The sequence below is a fragment of the Melozone crissalis genome, unplaced genomic scaffold, assembly GCF_028551555.1.
Source record: "Melozone crissalis strain CALT ecotype California unplaced genomic scaffold, PUWL_Pcris_2 ptg000068l_1, whole genome shotgun sequence".
NCBI classification, from domain to species: Eukaryota; Metazoa; Chordata; class Aves; order Passeriformes; family Passerellidae; genus Melozone; species Melozone crissalis.
The window spans coordinates 12,462,433-12,477,788 of NW_026535846.1; the positions used below are offsets into that span (position 1 = coordinate 12,462,433).

Consider the following 15,356-nt stretch of genomic DNA (forward strand, 5'->3'; position numbering starts at 1 on the left):
AAAATGGCTTGGGTTTGCTTCCCTAAATTGGTAGGGAAGACTTGAGGCAGTTTGTGGTACCTGAAATAGCTTTTATTCTTTTTGCTTCTACTTGGCAATGCTTGAAGGTGATGATGTCTCTTTAAATCTGCTGTTGCTTGTGCTGCCTGGAACAGACAGATTTCTCCTCATTCCTTGTGTTTGCTCTGCTATCGACTGGGATGAAGAAGATAGGCAGGCAAAAGTAATTAATTTGTAATATTTCACATTCTCTTTGCAGATGGAGGAGGGACAATTTTAAATTAAAGCAGCTTTTCTTCTGCAAGAAAAACAGATATTTGCTTGTATCACTTCAAATTTGTATTAGGCCATATTTTATTGTTGGGAAGTCATGCTGCTACACTGAATAATGCAACATGGGCTGACCTATTTGAATGTTGAAACATTGATTCACCTGTCAGCATTTTGAGCAAATGGAAGTATTTGTTCTTGTCTTCAAATGGAAGTACAAAGCAGAGCAGACACTTGCAGGCATGAGTAAATCTCAGTTGCCCAAGCTTACAAAATATATTGTAAACCCCTAATTTCATAAAGATTATTCTTTATTTAAAGATGGTAGACCAGAAATTTGTGATCAATAACATAAAAATTCCTGACCATGTTAGAGCATGTCACATTAATAGTTAATACCTACTGCCTGTATTTAATGAGAATATTTGAAACATTCTATACTAAAGCTTAATATTTAGTATAAACATACTCTGACACTTTTGCATATAATTGTTAATAAAAGAAAAAGCAGTTCAGCTGCTGAGCCAGAGGGCACATCTTTAAGTAGCCTGTAAAAGGAGACAACATGTCCAAGCATTTGTTATGTAGGTGTCTTTTCAGAGCACTCAATTTCTGTACTGTAAGAGCTCCCCAAATTTTTATTAGCCATCTGTTTGTAGTAGGTGTGTACTTGGGTTGTTTTTTTTTTCATTTCACTGTAATTATTACTCTGGCAACAAGAACAAGTTGAAATTGTGGCTTGTCTCCTGGAAGTTCTGCTTCCATTACATATGGTTCTCTCCATTTAAATACAGACCAGTTGCTCAAGCCACCTTAAGGGGAAAGCACTGGGCATGTTGCTCCCAAAATTAAGCAGGCAGGCACATTAACAGGAGCACTAATTGCCTATGTTATTTGTTGGCTGGAGCACTGACTGTGTATATAAATTTTCAAATTATTGTACTGGCTGCAACTCATTGCTAGTGAGCATCCACTGCACCTCCTTTCCTAGGAAATGAAATATCCTTTTTAGGTAGCTATTTATGTTTATACTTAGGGTTTTTAATGACTAATGACAAATGTTTTCATGTTTGCTGCTCTGAATTGCATGCCATATGCGTTGGCCTGACCTTTGAATGAACAATGTGATGGGGGCTGCTTAGAAAATATGGAACAGAGTGGATTATGGATAGATTTTATACAGCAAAGGAGAATTGGAGGAGAGGAATCCACTTGGTTCCTGAGGAGCAGGATCAGTTGTGGACACAAAGCCATTCTAAGAGATGCTTTGGTTGTGTCTGAGCACAGCAGGTTTTTCCTTTTCTCTGGACACATTTGCCCATGAATGGAGGGATGGGGCTGCTTTCCCCTTCTAATTAAGGAATGATGAGGCAGTTCTGCCAAAGCTACCCTTGCAGCTGGCTCAGAGGCCCATTCTAACACGTTGCTATTCCAAGGGTGTTCCTGTGCAGATGAAGCTGTGCTCTGTGCTGTGCATGGAACCTTAACTAGGAATGGAGAGGAATATCCATGCTGCACAAAGGTGATGAGATATGAATGATCTCGGCCATACAAGGCACCTCTGGGATTGATTGTGTCTTTCTGAGAGAAAGGTTCTAGGAATTTCTCTCTTCAGTTTTATCCCATCTTAATGGAGGCTGATCTACTCAAGGTCATCAATAAGTAAAAGAAAGTCCTCAATTATTTCGTGTGAACGTACAGAACTTCCTCAGCTTTTTAAAGTAAATAGAAGTTGATGTTTCAACAAAGTATGAAAGAAAGAAACTCAGAATTGCTGAAAAAGTGTTTCTTCTCTTTCAGCCCTATTTTTAGATACTGCCCAAGAAAGCTTGTGAAATTTCTCGTGGCTCATCTCAGCTACTCACCACTGAGTTAATTATTACCCATTTAAAATTCTGTGTAGTTCAAATAATTGCTGTCTCCATTCCTCTCCCTTTCTTTCTTTTCCACAAACATATATTTCTGTGGCTTTCAAATACTTAAGTTGTGGTATCAAGCATGTACTCTCAATTATCTGTCAGAATTAATGAGCAAGCTTACCCACAAGTGTCTCATTTTTCACTGTGTACAAAATAAGCAGGGATGGCATATTTTAGTATCTATAGGCTGCTGTAGGTATAACATTATTTTGATATATGGCAGAGCCTCCTTAATGAGATCATTGCAGGAGTGTTTTGCATGTGGTAGATGTGTAAGATGCAGATGATTTTTGTTGCTGACAGCAGCCGTCACACTGACTCATGCAAAGTTTGTGCTGTAAATTTTCTCTGAGCTGCAGACACATCAGCAGTATCCCTTGCATATCTAAATATGATATTGTGCACGTTTTCACCTCTATTCAAGCAGTGGTATGACCTAGTTTGTTTTATCCTTGGGAAGCAATATTTTAATGCTTGTGTTTTCCTGTTTCCCATAAAGTAACATGGAGGGAAATGTATTATTTCCTTGAAAATAAAAGATTGTTGCCAAAGACAAAACATTAGCGGTCTTGCTGGTATAAATTTGTAGGTCTGTTCCTGATTTATTCTTTAAACTGGGTCTGGGTTGGCCAAATGCCCTGAACTCCTGCTGTATTCAAAACAGCAACATGGGCTGAAATAAACCTGTAGAACCTGGGCTTTTTTCACCTGGTCCTTGGTGCTTTTAGAAAATCAGTCTTTTTAAGAAGTTAAAATTTGAACACTTGGCATCTCATTATTAACTAAAATCTTGGCCTTGAGCTTGATGGACCCATTATCCCTCTTTGCTCAGGCAGACTTCAGTTTGAGTAGTGTCTCCTCTACAGTATCATTATGGGATTTGCGTTTTCCACATTGATTCTTCTCTGTTGTTTGCTTTTATTTCTCTTAAAATAGGTGAATTGAATGGAAGCATGACTCTTTGAACAAAAAATAAACCAATTTCTTTCTGCTGTTAAACAAAATTATTGTGTTCATCTTTAGGTGTGTATCCTGCAGTCAGGGGAGCACCAAAAGATAGTAGCAGGTATTTGCTGTGTAGGGCATTACATAGCTCTTCTATAAGGTCCCACAAAATTTGTTTCGTGAGACCTTGAGGAGAATTTCAACTTGCCTCAGCAAACCCATAACCTTCAAACAACCATGAAAACAGTGGGATTTTGTTCAGTGCTCTCTGAGATGGCTGTCAGCTCCAAAAAAAAGCTGGAAAACTTTTCTGGGTTTCTGGTTTGCTCCTTCCTCATCCCCCCCTTGCCCATCCCAGAAAAGCTGATATATGATCAGCCTTTGGAATCAAAATATACCTGAGGTTTGAATGCTACTCTTGATTTAGAAGGTTTGTACACAAGAAAAGCAGGTGTTACTGTAGTTATAGGCTGGCCATAATTCCATTTGAATGTATTTGAGGATTCTTTTAAAGCCTAAGTATATATTGCAAGGTATAGTTCCTAAATTTCTGTTAGGATGATGTTTCCACCAATCTCTTCCATTAGGAGTCCTGTAGAGCACTTTATTTCTCAGACATCAAGCTCTATGTTTTATGTTTTCCTTAATAGACTACCCCAATCTCACAGCTCTTTAGCGTCTAATGAAATATAACTGTACTGAAACTGATGAAGTTGAAAATAGCAGTTTTTGTAATGAGGAAGGAGCATAAAAATGATTTGGGACGGAGATACTGATTAGATTTTAAAGGAAAAAATCTAAATAATGAGATCTGCCAAATTGATAAGTGATGTCTCAATGCAGTGCTAATGAACACAAGCCCTTTTTTGAGCTAAAGGAATGTTACATTATTGGTAAGTTGTTTTCAGGATTTTGTTTACTTTGGAGAGTACATTAGTTACAGAGGTGACACCTGCATGTTTTGTAGACTGGTCTTTCCTTTTCCAGCAATTAAATCATGGCCCTAGGAAGCTGAGTGATAAAACACTTATTAACTTCTGAAAAGTGAGGGTTTTGCCCTGAAGCTTCATGTTAATATAAGTTGTTGGGCAGTGCATGTGTAAAGTAAAGGTAATGTGATGAAGGACTCTGAGAGCTGTTAAAGAGAAACCTGCAAATAGAAAGAAATGTGAACTTCTTTCCTGACAAGGCACAGGTTGAACAATCAGCCTAAATTGGAGCCTGTTTTCCATCTTTCTTCTTCACTTTAGTTCTTGTTCCTTAGTGTTCTTTATCAAACCACGTATATGGTTTACAGGTGAACCCCAGAGCTGCTCTGTTGGGGAATTCAGTGTTGTCGTGACAGCTCCCTCCTCAAGGGCGATGCTGCTCCTGCTGCTCAGGGCAGCAAACACCTCTGGAGCCATCCTGGAACTGTTGCCACAGCAACGTGGTCCCTGGTACAAGCAGGGAAAGCAAAACAGATGGCAGGAATGTTGTGCCACTCCAAGAAACCTCAAGGTTTCCAGAACAATAACACTTCGGATTCCCATTTCCCACCTCAAAAATGTTAATCAAGCTGCTTTACTCTATTATGTTGCAAAATAATGAAAGTTGATGTAAAAATAAGACCCCTTTCCTAGGGAACTAGCAAAGATACAAATGGAGATTTACTGACTTAAAGCTAGGAAGTTGAAAGGTGAATTGTTTACACTTCATTCTGGATAGTTTCTGTCCTATGGACAAAGCATTTAAGAGCACACTTGACATTTTCTCAATCAGAAGTTAATGAGAAATCCTCCTTTGAGTTACTTGTGGACGTAGGGCCCTTTTTTTTCCTCTTTCACTGCTTTGAACCGACATTTGTGTCTATGGAAAATCATCCTCTGAAGTGCTAGCCTGATTATCCTTCTGTTGTGTTTTGGAACAAACTTTAACTTGGAAAAAAAAAACTTATTCTGAAAATAAGTATTTCCTATAGAAAATAAATTATTTTCATAATTTGGAAGTAATTATCAACTGTTGGGATTTCAGGTTGTTTAGTTTCAATGAAAATGTTGGTGGTTTTTGGCTTTTCTGGAAAGAAACCTTGTAGTACGAAACAAAACTGATTTCTGATAAATTATAGTTTGTTTGTTTGTTTTAAATAAGGCATTATTTAGCTTAAAATCAAAAAAATTGATTGGCCTTTAAATGCATAGAGTTGGTTGGTTTTATATATAAATACAGACAGACTGGAACCAGGAACTGGGTTTGCTAATGGCAGTGCAGGACAGGAGCTCTGAGCGAGAGTAAAGTTTAAATATTACTTTTAATAGTCAGGTTTGAATATTACTTTTAACTGCAGATCCCTGAACTACTCCCATGGTGTTGCAATCATGGTATCAGAATATTTCCAATTTGTACATATGACTCTGCTAGGTGTCAGTCAGCCTTAGTATAATACAACTTATTTGTTAATAAGTGCTCCTATTTTAAAATATATTATCAATAAATGCATGTATTTTAAAATAGGATATTGACACGCTGGGCATGTTCCTGACAAGTAGGGGACAAACTTTGATGCATTCTGATACCAGGGTATAAATTATAAAGGGGAAATGGTCATGCTGGTAGAAAGCTAAGGAAACTTGGAGGCAAACAGCTTTTGTCCTTGATGACTTCTCTAGGAATTACTTTCACCTTTGCACAGTCAGCAAGTTGATTTTCTCCTTTCATAAAACATTTTACTTCCTGACTGGGAGCAGGTGATGAAATTGAGGTTTATAATTAAATTTAAGAAAAATTATATAATTGCTACCACTCTAATCAGAGAGGATCCATACTTGGCAGACTTATAAATATTTTGAGATAGATTCTCTAATTTAAGTATCAACCTTCTATTTTTGAGCACAGCTCTTTAAACATGACATTTCTGATGGTAGATATAAAGACAGTGTTGGTCGTCTTTGTGGTGGAGTTAAGCTCATTGAATTGGATTATCTCCCATATGACCTGTGAGAATGTTTCATAATAGGTGCCAGCAAAAGTATTTCAAATTTTATGTTGAATGACTTCCTAAATGTTCATGTTAAAACTGCCATTCCATTTTTTTTTTTTTTAATGGAGAAGTAGAGGCCAACTCAGCAGTGATTAATTTAATTCCATCTATTTTGTTTTCAAAACTAAAAGTAGTCCATATAACTGATTATAGCATAGGAAAGAATATACCACTTCTGAACACCATGGAATGTTATAATTCTTAAATTTGGTGAAAAATTCAAGAACATTTTCAAACCTGATTTGAATAGAACAATGGTAAGAATTTTAACAAAACTGTAAAATGTATATAGAGTAGCTGAGAATAACACTGGCTTTGTGATTAAATAGAAATATGAAATAGATGGAGCACTGAAAGGTCAATTGTAGAGACAAATTACCAACTCCACCAGCAGTTTCATGTCTTATAGTTTGTTGCTCAGGTTAAAATGATATATATTCTGTATATGTCTAAGCTGACCTCTAGAAAATTGCAATGGAAATAGGTCTGAGTAGAAAAATTGATGGGGAGATGGTGGTTAAATAGAATTGTTTGGTGGTTTGAAACAGAAAAAACAAATTGCAAATAATCTGATGTATCACTTCAGACTTATAGGATTTGACCGAAAAAATGTTTCAAATTTGTTAGTAGTCTTTTAGTTTCCATGGGAGTATTTTTTTTGTTTTGGAAATAATTTAGGCAATATATTATAAAAGTTTTTAAGAGAAGCTTGTCACTGAAAATGTTATCATGTTAAAAGGTTAGAAAGGAAGGACCTAATGTAGATGTAGAGGAACCCATATTCTATTTTTTCACCAAAATGGGCAACTGAAGTAAAGCAATGCATTTGGAATGCTTATCTGGTTGCTTTTTCTCTCATCCTAAGTATGCTTGTTAGATGAAATAATAAACATTCTATCTGCTTGAAATCAGTGCCAGCTTTAAGACAATAATTCTTTGCAATGTATTGCAGCTGTTCTGAATATATTTATTTCTCACAGCATGAAAAATATCCTAATGCATATGAAAAATAATTTAAAAAAATGCAATAGTGCAAATGGAAACAAAGCTTTATTTTTTCCTATGTAGAAGAGAATTGCAAAGTAGCCTTATTCACAGATCCCAGACAAGCAATATGTGTTAATAACTGCCTTTATTCATTTTTCAATATCTTGCAGCCTAGTTAATCTGTGTTATATAAACACATTAATGCAGGAGAATGCAAGAGAATCCCTTCTCAGACAATATCTTGACCTTCAAAATTTGTGTAAACTGATGACTCTTCAGCCCAATTCCAAATCTAGTAATTAATGGACACAGTCCTTGTTATCATGAAGCAGAGAAAGGAACTTTGATGTTGCAGCTGATGGTGCAAGTCACATGGAGTTTTAGTAGATTTAGCCTGGTAGAAGAGAGCACTGATTATTTTTCTTCTCGATATTTTCTTAATGAAAAAAAAAATTCTGCTGTAGAATTTTTCTTTATAGTGTGTCTTGCTTTTGCACATCATTTCTCTGTTATTCCTAAATATTTGCTATATTTCAGTGTTAGTAAGGGTAAGTATTTTTAATGTGGAGGGCTCTCCAGGAGGGGAGGCTACTGCAGAATCTGCAGGGCCACAAAAATCATTAATTCTTTGATTGAGCAATATTATTTAATGCTGAAGTCATTGTATTGTAACAGTGACTTGCATTTACTTTAAAATGCTTGTTTTGAACACATCTGCTATATTTTGCAGCTCTGTTGCAAGTCAAATTTATTTTTCAGATTTGATTAAAATTGTCTTCATCTGTCATTTTCTTTACAGCAGCAATACCTGCCAGAGTCTTCAGCTGAGCTTGCAGGAGATGCAGAGAGGCTTCACTGAGTCTTCACAAAGGGAAGAAATTTCAAATTAATAATTAGGTGAGTTTAAAAAAAACAACTGCAGCAAGATTTTGCTATGAATCGCCTGGTCTCAGGTGTGGTATCAGAGTAAAGTCTGGGAAAAATGTAGACAAAAAAAATCAGTGAATTATTAGAGCTAAGAATTTAATTAGTAGTTTGTTCCTTGTAGACTGGTTTGCACAGAACTTGCATTTTTCAAAATTACTTCCGAATAAGATTTAATATGCAGATTATGTGTATGCACACAAGTCATAGTGAGAAAAGGCTACTTACTCAAAATGTGTGAGAAAACTGGTTTGGTTTCATAGGTCAACAAGTAAGTTTTTCTACACCAAAGAAATTACTTCTTCCAGAACCAAGTTTACAATACCAGAAAAATAAATATCTAAAGATTCACTTTCCAGGCATGCTCTTTTTTTTCTTTATTTTTAATTTAAGTTTGCAATGCTTTAGAATTCCTGTTAACTGATTCTGAGCTGGAAATGTATTAAAATTTAAGCTGAGCAGTGTGAAGGCAAACTGATAATTAGATTCAGGAGTTTAGCTCAACATTCAAAGAACCATTTGTTTGCATATAGTATTTGGAAGTAATCTCAAGATTCATTGCTGATGGAGTATGCATATTTTGGTTTAATTCTAAATTCCAAACAGGACAGGTGCCATAAAAGGATTGATTTTTGAGCCAGTGTCAGTTCTACAGCTGATCTTTGTTCCAGCCATTTCAATAATAGCATATGGATGTCTAGGCTTTGCCCATTGCTCCTTGGGAGAGAATTCTCCTCAAGTTAAGAGCTGCTCTCTCCTTTCTGCCTGCTGTAAATTGACTTAATGGTGCTGACAAAATTTCAGATTGTTTTCCATTTCCAAGAGTTTATCCTTTGATAAAATGAATATTTGCAGTCCTTTTCATATGTGGTTTGGCGGGGAGGGAGTGTTTGATTTTTAGTTAATTTTGCTTTAAAACAGATAAAACTTTACTGGGGAAAAAAAGCAGCAAAATATAAAAAGACATAATGAAATAAAACTAGTGCTGCAGAAAAATGGGGTTTTGTCTCTAGATTTAATTTTAGAAGTGAAGGCATTTTCTTCAGTGGAGAATTGAGTATGACCACAATTCCTGTCAATTCTGTAACTTCTTCTAGAGTACAGGGTTACAATAGCAGACCTCAGGTTACTGGGAGTACTTAATTCAATAAAAAAAAGTTAAATTATGGTAAGATGGCAGACAATTCTGCTCCATATGGACTCCAGATTTGTTTTCTCTGCACAGTTTATCTTTACCTCCTTTTGCTTCTTTTTCTACACTCACTTTGCTTCAAGTGTGTTTGCAAGGGTTGATTTTGGGTTGATAGTGGCAGAAATAAAAGGACGTCTCATTCACTAATTGATAATGCCTGTACCCATATATAATTTCACATAGTTTGTATGAAGCTCTGGCTGCCTTGTCCCTTACAATTGAAACAAAAGTCATGCTGTAGTATGGTTTGATTTAGATGTTGCTTTTTCCTGTTTGAAGTGTGTGTTAATGACGGCAGAGCACACTGTGCACACCTGTGTGGGGCACCAGTAACAAAAATAATATATTGTCATTGTGTCAGAACCAATTCTAGATAATGCTGCTTGCATCACTGCTTCATTTTCTGTGTTCTCTTGATCAGTAATGTTGGCAAATATTGGCTCATTTTTGTTCTTTTCTTGTATTCCTTCTTTTCACATAACAAGAAAATGGCTTTTCAATGTAAAATTCATTTTCTTAACCTTGGTGCCCAAAGCATCAAAAAAGTGGAAGTTCTGAGGAAGACATCAGCCTAGCACTGCTGATGGAGATGCTTTGTCCCCTCATCTGGCAGCACTTGGCATGGCAGATCTTTCAGGATGTTCGTGGCTTTCTCAATGAAGTCGTTCACAGTAGCAGACAGACAGACAAGTGTGTGTGTGCATCAGTTCTAGAGAAGTACAGAATTCCCAAGGTGTAAAACAGTAAAGCAGCTGCTTTGGTGGTGACTACATGCATGCAAACTTTATTCTGTTGTCTTGGCAAGGACCAGTTTAACTGTGGCCTTTTCTGTTCTCCTTTCCTTACCAAATGTCCACTTTTTGTTGAGTTACATGCTAATGTGCTAAGCTCCATCAGGCAAAGACTGATTTTATTTAGAGAAAAGATTGTGTTTTTGCATAGAACATGTCAACAGGAAATCTGAATTCTAAAGAGCAATAAAGGCTTCCCAGTTGTCACCATGAAGATCAAGGGCAAGCATAAATATAGGACCTGGGACACAGCCTGGTAGAAAAGAAGGTAAGACTTGAAATAACAGAAGGCAGCATTGAACACAGGGATGACAAATATGACAGCTGCTGTGCTCCTAAGGTTGAGATGATGTATAAAATCAGTATGATTCAATGGAGAAGGATATATATTGATAGGTTTATCAAAAAACATTTTTATGTGCAATAATATTCAAATAGTCTACTTGTCCTTTCCAGTAAAACCAGTTGATGTGAAGCAGTTGGACTCTGTTTTATAAAAGTTCATATATTTAGTAACCTAGGCTCAAGCATGTCCTGTTTTCTTCCTCATACATGGTACCTAGACTTTCAGTTTATGAGCATATTGGGAATAGTAAAAACAAGCAGGATCAGTCACTGAGTTGTTTTGCTGTGATCAATAGAAGACCTCTGTGACAATAAGCTGGCTTTTTGGAACAGCTTATTTGTCTAAAGGTAAAACAGTTCCCTACCCGTGGCTGTGTACCTATATAGACTTTAATTCAACCCTTTTTTCCCTATGAAGATCAGACTGTTGCAGCCCTCTGGTGTGATGGAATGCCCACCCTGTGCAGTGTCAGTCTGCAGGACAGGCAGAGTCTCTGCTTTATCCAATGAATAAAGTTCCTGAGATCCCAGTTCTGGCCAAGCCTCGGGCTGCAGCTCTTCTGTCTGTCTATTATGAGCAGTGAATGCTAAAGTGACAACATTGTAAAACAATCTGAAGCCTCCCCAAATAGACAAATAGATAGTTCCACTAAGGTATTTTAAATCTGTTTAAAGAAATAGAACCAGCTATTTTAGTGTTGCTTTGGGGTCTACATTAGTAATGTTTGAAGAGGGATATACACAAACTATGTGTCTTTATGTGTGACATACGCTGATTTTAATATCAGGAAAAACCTGTCAGATTGGCAAAATACCACTTTACACTTCAGGCCAATCTATGGAACATCTGGTTTATCAACAGATGCAGTTTTACCAGTAGGTTTATACGGTATTCAAGAGACAGGAAAATTTAGGCAACAGCAGAATAAAAATAATTACTATCATTATAACAGCAGAGATATTTCAAAAAACGTCTTTTTTTTTTTTCCCCTAAGAAATAGCTGCACCTGGAGCTTTACTTACCAAATAAAAGTTTCTCTTTCTTTTCAAGCAGTTTTCAATTTTCTGTATCATTGTGTATTTTTAATTAAATCTCTGAATTGTGATTATTTTTCCTGATGTTTAAGCAGTGAAGGTCAAATATAATCATTACAATGACTTTTCTCACTCAAAAGCAGTTTATAAGATACAAATAAATCTTATTTTACCTAGTAAAGCAAAATGGATTGGCTAAAAGATGCCTTAAGCAAAAGTTCTTCATGCCTTTTCACATTTTTAGTGAGTGCTTTCGTTATTAGGTAGAAAATAACAAGATTAGGACCATGTTAAATTGTTACATCAAGGATTGGAAAAAAGTCCTTAAAACCAAAATTCTATCATACACCTCTTCCAAATTCCAATTAAATTTGACTTTTTTCTTCAGGAGGAAAATGTAATTTGCCAAAAACACCTGAATTATGAAGTATAAGAGCTCTTACTGATGCCCTAAGTTTTAGCTTTCATGTTTTTTAGATTCTGTACTTCCTTAGTGTGTGACTCTGAATTTCATATAAGTGTTAGCAAGTTCTCCTCACAGTTCAGTCAGACAAAACAATCCTTTTCCAGCCTGAGAACCAAGGACACCACTGCAGCTTCAGCCCCAAAAAGTGCAAACAGTGAATTAAGGAGAGCAAACTGGAAGGATGTGAGTTCATAACCTGAAGCTGTAATTGGACAATTAACCGCAATACGGAAATGCAGCAAAATTTATAAAAGTGTGAAAATTTGTGCCTCAGATTCCATCTTGGGTGTAGCCTCAGCTGGGCTCTTGCACTGCCCAAGGTGTGTCCTGTGAAGGACTTTTATTAAATCCCTGCTTTATTCCTTTTGCACTGTTGAGCCTCTGATCCAGGCAGCCTCTCAAGGCATCGCCACACCATTGTCTTCAGTGCTTTGTGAATTTTGCCTTTCACTGCGTTTGTTTCCTTTGCAAAATTACACTTCAGGAAACATTTTTATAGATACATCTAATGACAACTTTGTAAAGAACAAATTCATTAATTTCAACTACACAGAGTAGATTTTTTAAATTAGGTGGTACAGACTTACAGAGGACAGAAATGGCATTATTTTTCCTGGCAATTTGTGAATTCTAGACTTTACCTGTTTTTTAGAATTGTCTGTCAGAAGTTGAGCAAAAAATGTTCTAATATTGCTCACATTTTCTTCTTTTACTTTAAGTGTTCTGTAAAAATGCTATCACTGAGCAGCTCTCTAAAACTCCTTCATTGTTCACATATTGAGAGAGGTAGGAGTTTATATTAAAGTTGATGAAGTCAGTAATTTGTACTAAGTAAGCAACATGATTTTATTCCATTTATAGAGGGGGGAATATGTTCTAGATAAGGAGAAACCCCTATTCAGTGATTTCGTGCAACATATGTAGGGGTAGATAAGAGATACACTTTCTTTAACACTAGCATATTATGACAGCTTCATTTCCTGCTGAGTATGGATAATTTTACTGTGAAAAAATTTATCACCAATGTTAGTTCAAATGTTCTCAAATCATCTGGTTACGTTATTTAAATCCCACAGATTTTTACTTTTGCAAGTGAAAGTACTCTCATGAATATCATATTCTTTTAGAATAAGTGCCATGTTCCCTACTTTGAAAAGTAAAATAGTTCACAGTCAAAAGAATTCTTTATTGTCAGCTTTACTGGGACATTTTAGAAGATACACTCCTTACTGTCAGTAACTGTGTAATCAAGAGTCAGAAGATCATGAAGCGAATCTAAAGCTTGTATTTCCTTAAAAATAGTTATCTGCCCCCAATCTAGAATCCAGAGGTTAAAAAAAAAAAAAAACAACCAAAAAACTAAAAAACCCCAACCAACAACAAGGAAAAAAACCCCAAAACCAACAAAAATTCAGAAACTTTTATCTCATGTATTGTTTTGGCTGTATCATACTATAATATGCACTGCATTGAGATTTTCAGTTTTAATTGTCCTTAAGGGGCATTATGGAATTTAATATATTTTGGAGAATAATTTAAACACCACAGTGATGAGCGCTATAGAAAAACCCACAACAAAATCAATTATGACGCCTTTAGCTCCCAATCTGAATTTTGTACAGTAAATATCAGAGTGTGCATCCTGTCATTATTACCATGCCAGTGCCTGTGTTTGTTAAACCACAGAGCTTCATCCATAAATAAATAAGGGCAGGGTTAATGCCAGTAAAGGAATGCTGATTCTGTCTGCTCTAATCTTTTACCTGCACTCAGTTTTTTGTTGCAGATATCAGGGGAAAACACAAATTAATGCCAATGAAGGCAACACAGCACAGAAAGGTAGAGTACATTTCTGAATAAATTATAATGAGGATTTGAATGTAAAATTTAAGCTCCTGTTAGCAATGCAATACATTCTTCCTACACTGCAAAATTCTGACATAACCATCTGTTTTCAAACTGTTTGGAATCCTCACCTAATGTTAAATGAGTTGATGTGAGAGCAGTGTCCATTTCCTTCCTCACCTGTGTTTGTGACCCCAGAGCAGTCTTTCACTGCCAGGCGTTTCTACCCTGTGCATCCTCTGAGTGTGTGGCTTTGGCTGCATTTTGAGCCTTGTACAAGAAGACTTTCTCAGGAGGAGGAATGTTAATGGACTTAGTTGGAGCTCCTTCAAGCAGCTGCTGACTTTGATCTCTAAAGTGAATCATCCCAGCTCAGAGATGATCAGTGAGCGGGGCTCAGGGAGGTTTGACTGATCCGAGCACAGCCTGCATGGCAATGAGCTCCTTCTTGGGATTACCTGGGACTTTGTGCAGTTTACAGAGTTAAGGAAGCTTTTTGGCATCTCAGGTGTTTGTGCTTAGCTCCCAGTTGTGTTTTTTGCTATTGCTTTGAAGGTACTGGTCTTTAAACATCACAATTTCATTGCCTATTCCCCTACTGTTCCTGCAGGCTTGGTGCATTGGAGTGTGTGTTGGGTAGCCAGAGGCATTTAGCTGTTAAATATTTGAATTCCAGCTCATTTCTCATTATATATTCCATTACTTTTATGTTATCCCTAGCATGACTGATGCAAAATTTGGGATGTTTTTGTTCAGGATTTCTAGTATACCAGTTATTGAATGTGCTGTTGTAAAATCAGAGTAGGGAAGTTGGAAATGTTACTAAAAACAATTCAATAGCTATTGCCTGTAGCCTAAAGTCAAGAATCTAAATGTTCAATTATATGATGGACAGAATGAATTAAAATTCATAGTCTGGGAGGGGAGATTTTTCCTATTCTGGACTGGGTTGGATGTTTTTGGCCCCTTGTAAAAGATAACATTAAACAAAAGTTGAAGAATGTTATCAGCCCTTTATAGCAAACCACAGCTCTTAAATCCACAGCTAATTTTTCAGAGGGCATAGATTTTTTTATTTTAAAATTTTACTTTTCTAATCATGCAATGGGAGATGAGGAGAAATATATAACTCAGTATTTACTGAGTTACATTCACCCATTGCCCAAAATGTTCAACTTCAGTTGTTATTTTTGGATGCTCATACCAACTGCTGTGAAGTTGTCTTGGCTGATCAGCACACAGATGGATGATCAAAGTTGCCCTGCATTTCTGTTTATCAGCATAATCTTTTTCAGTAAAGAGAACAGGCTGTTTAAGATATAGTTGGGTAGATGACCAAATTCTCAATATTAGGATTAACAAACCTAAACCCATTGAGTGCAATTATGTGATTTTGTTTTGAATTAAAAGAAAACCACAAAACCCAACCAAACAAAAAACCCCAACAACCTAAAACTCCCCACTCTGTTAACTGTTTTACAGATTTTAGTTCTAGGTCACAGATAGCAGTTCAAAACAGGGCTCCAAAAACTAAAATCCATTTGATAGGATTTTAAAAGCCTTATACAGAACATGTAGGTCAATCTTCAAGTTGAAATATTTTTTTTTTTTTGTAAGA

At 36.3% G+C, this 15,356-nt stretch overlaps 1 protein-coding gene across 4 annotated transcripts in view; it reads left to right on the forward strand.

Moving 5' to 3' along the window:
* Positions 1 to 15,356, forward strand: part of TENM1 (teneurin transmembrane protein 1) — a 775,300-nt gene that overhangs the window by 106,639 nt on the left and 653,305 nt on the right. For all 4 annotated transcript variants that reach the window (XM_054289924.1, XM_054289930.1, XM_054289929.1 and 1 more), the window contains exon 2: positions 7,940 to 8,037. The gene's annotated coding sequence lies outside the window, so the exon portion shown is untranslated. The remainder of the gene's footprint in view (positions 1 to 7,939; positions 8,038 to 15,356) is intronic.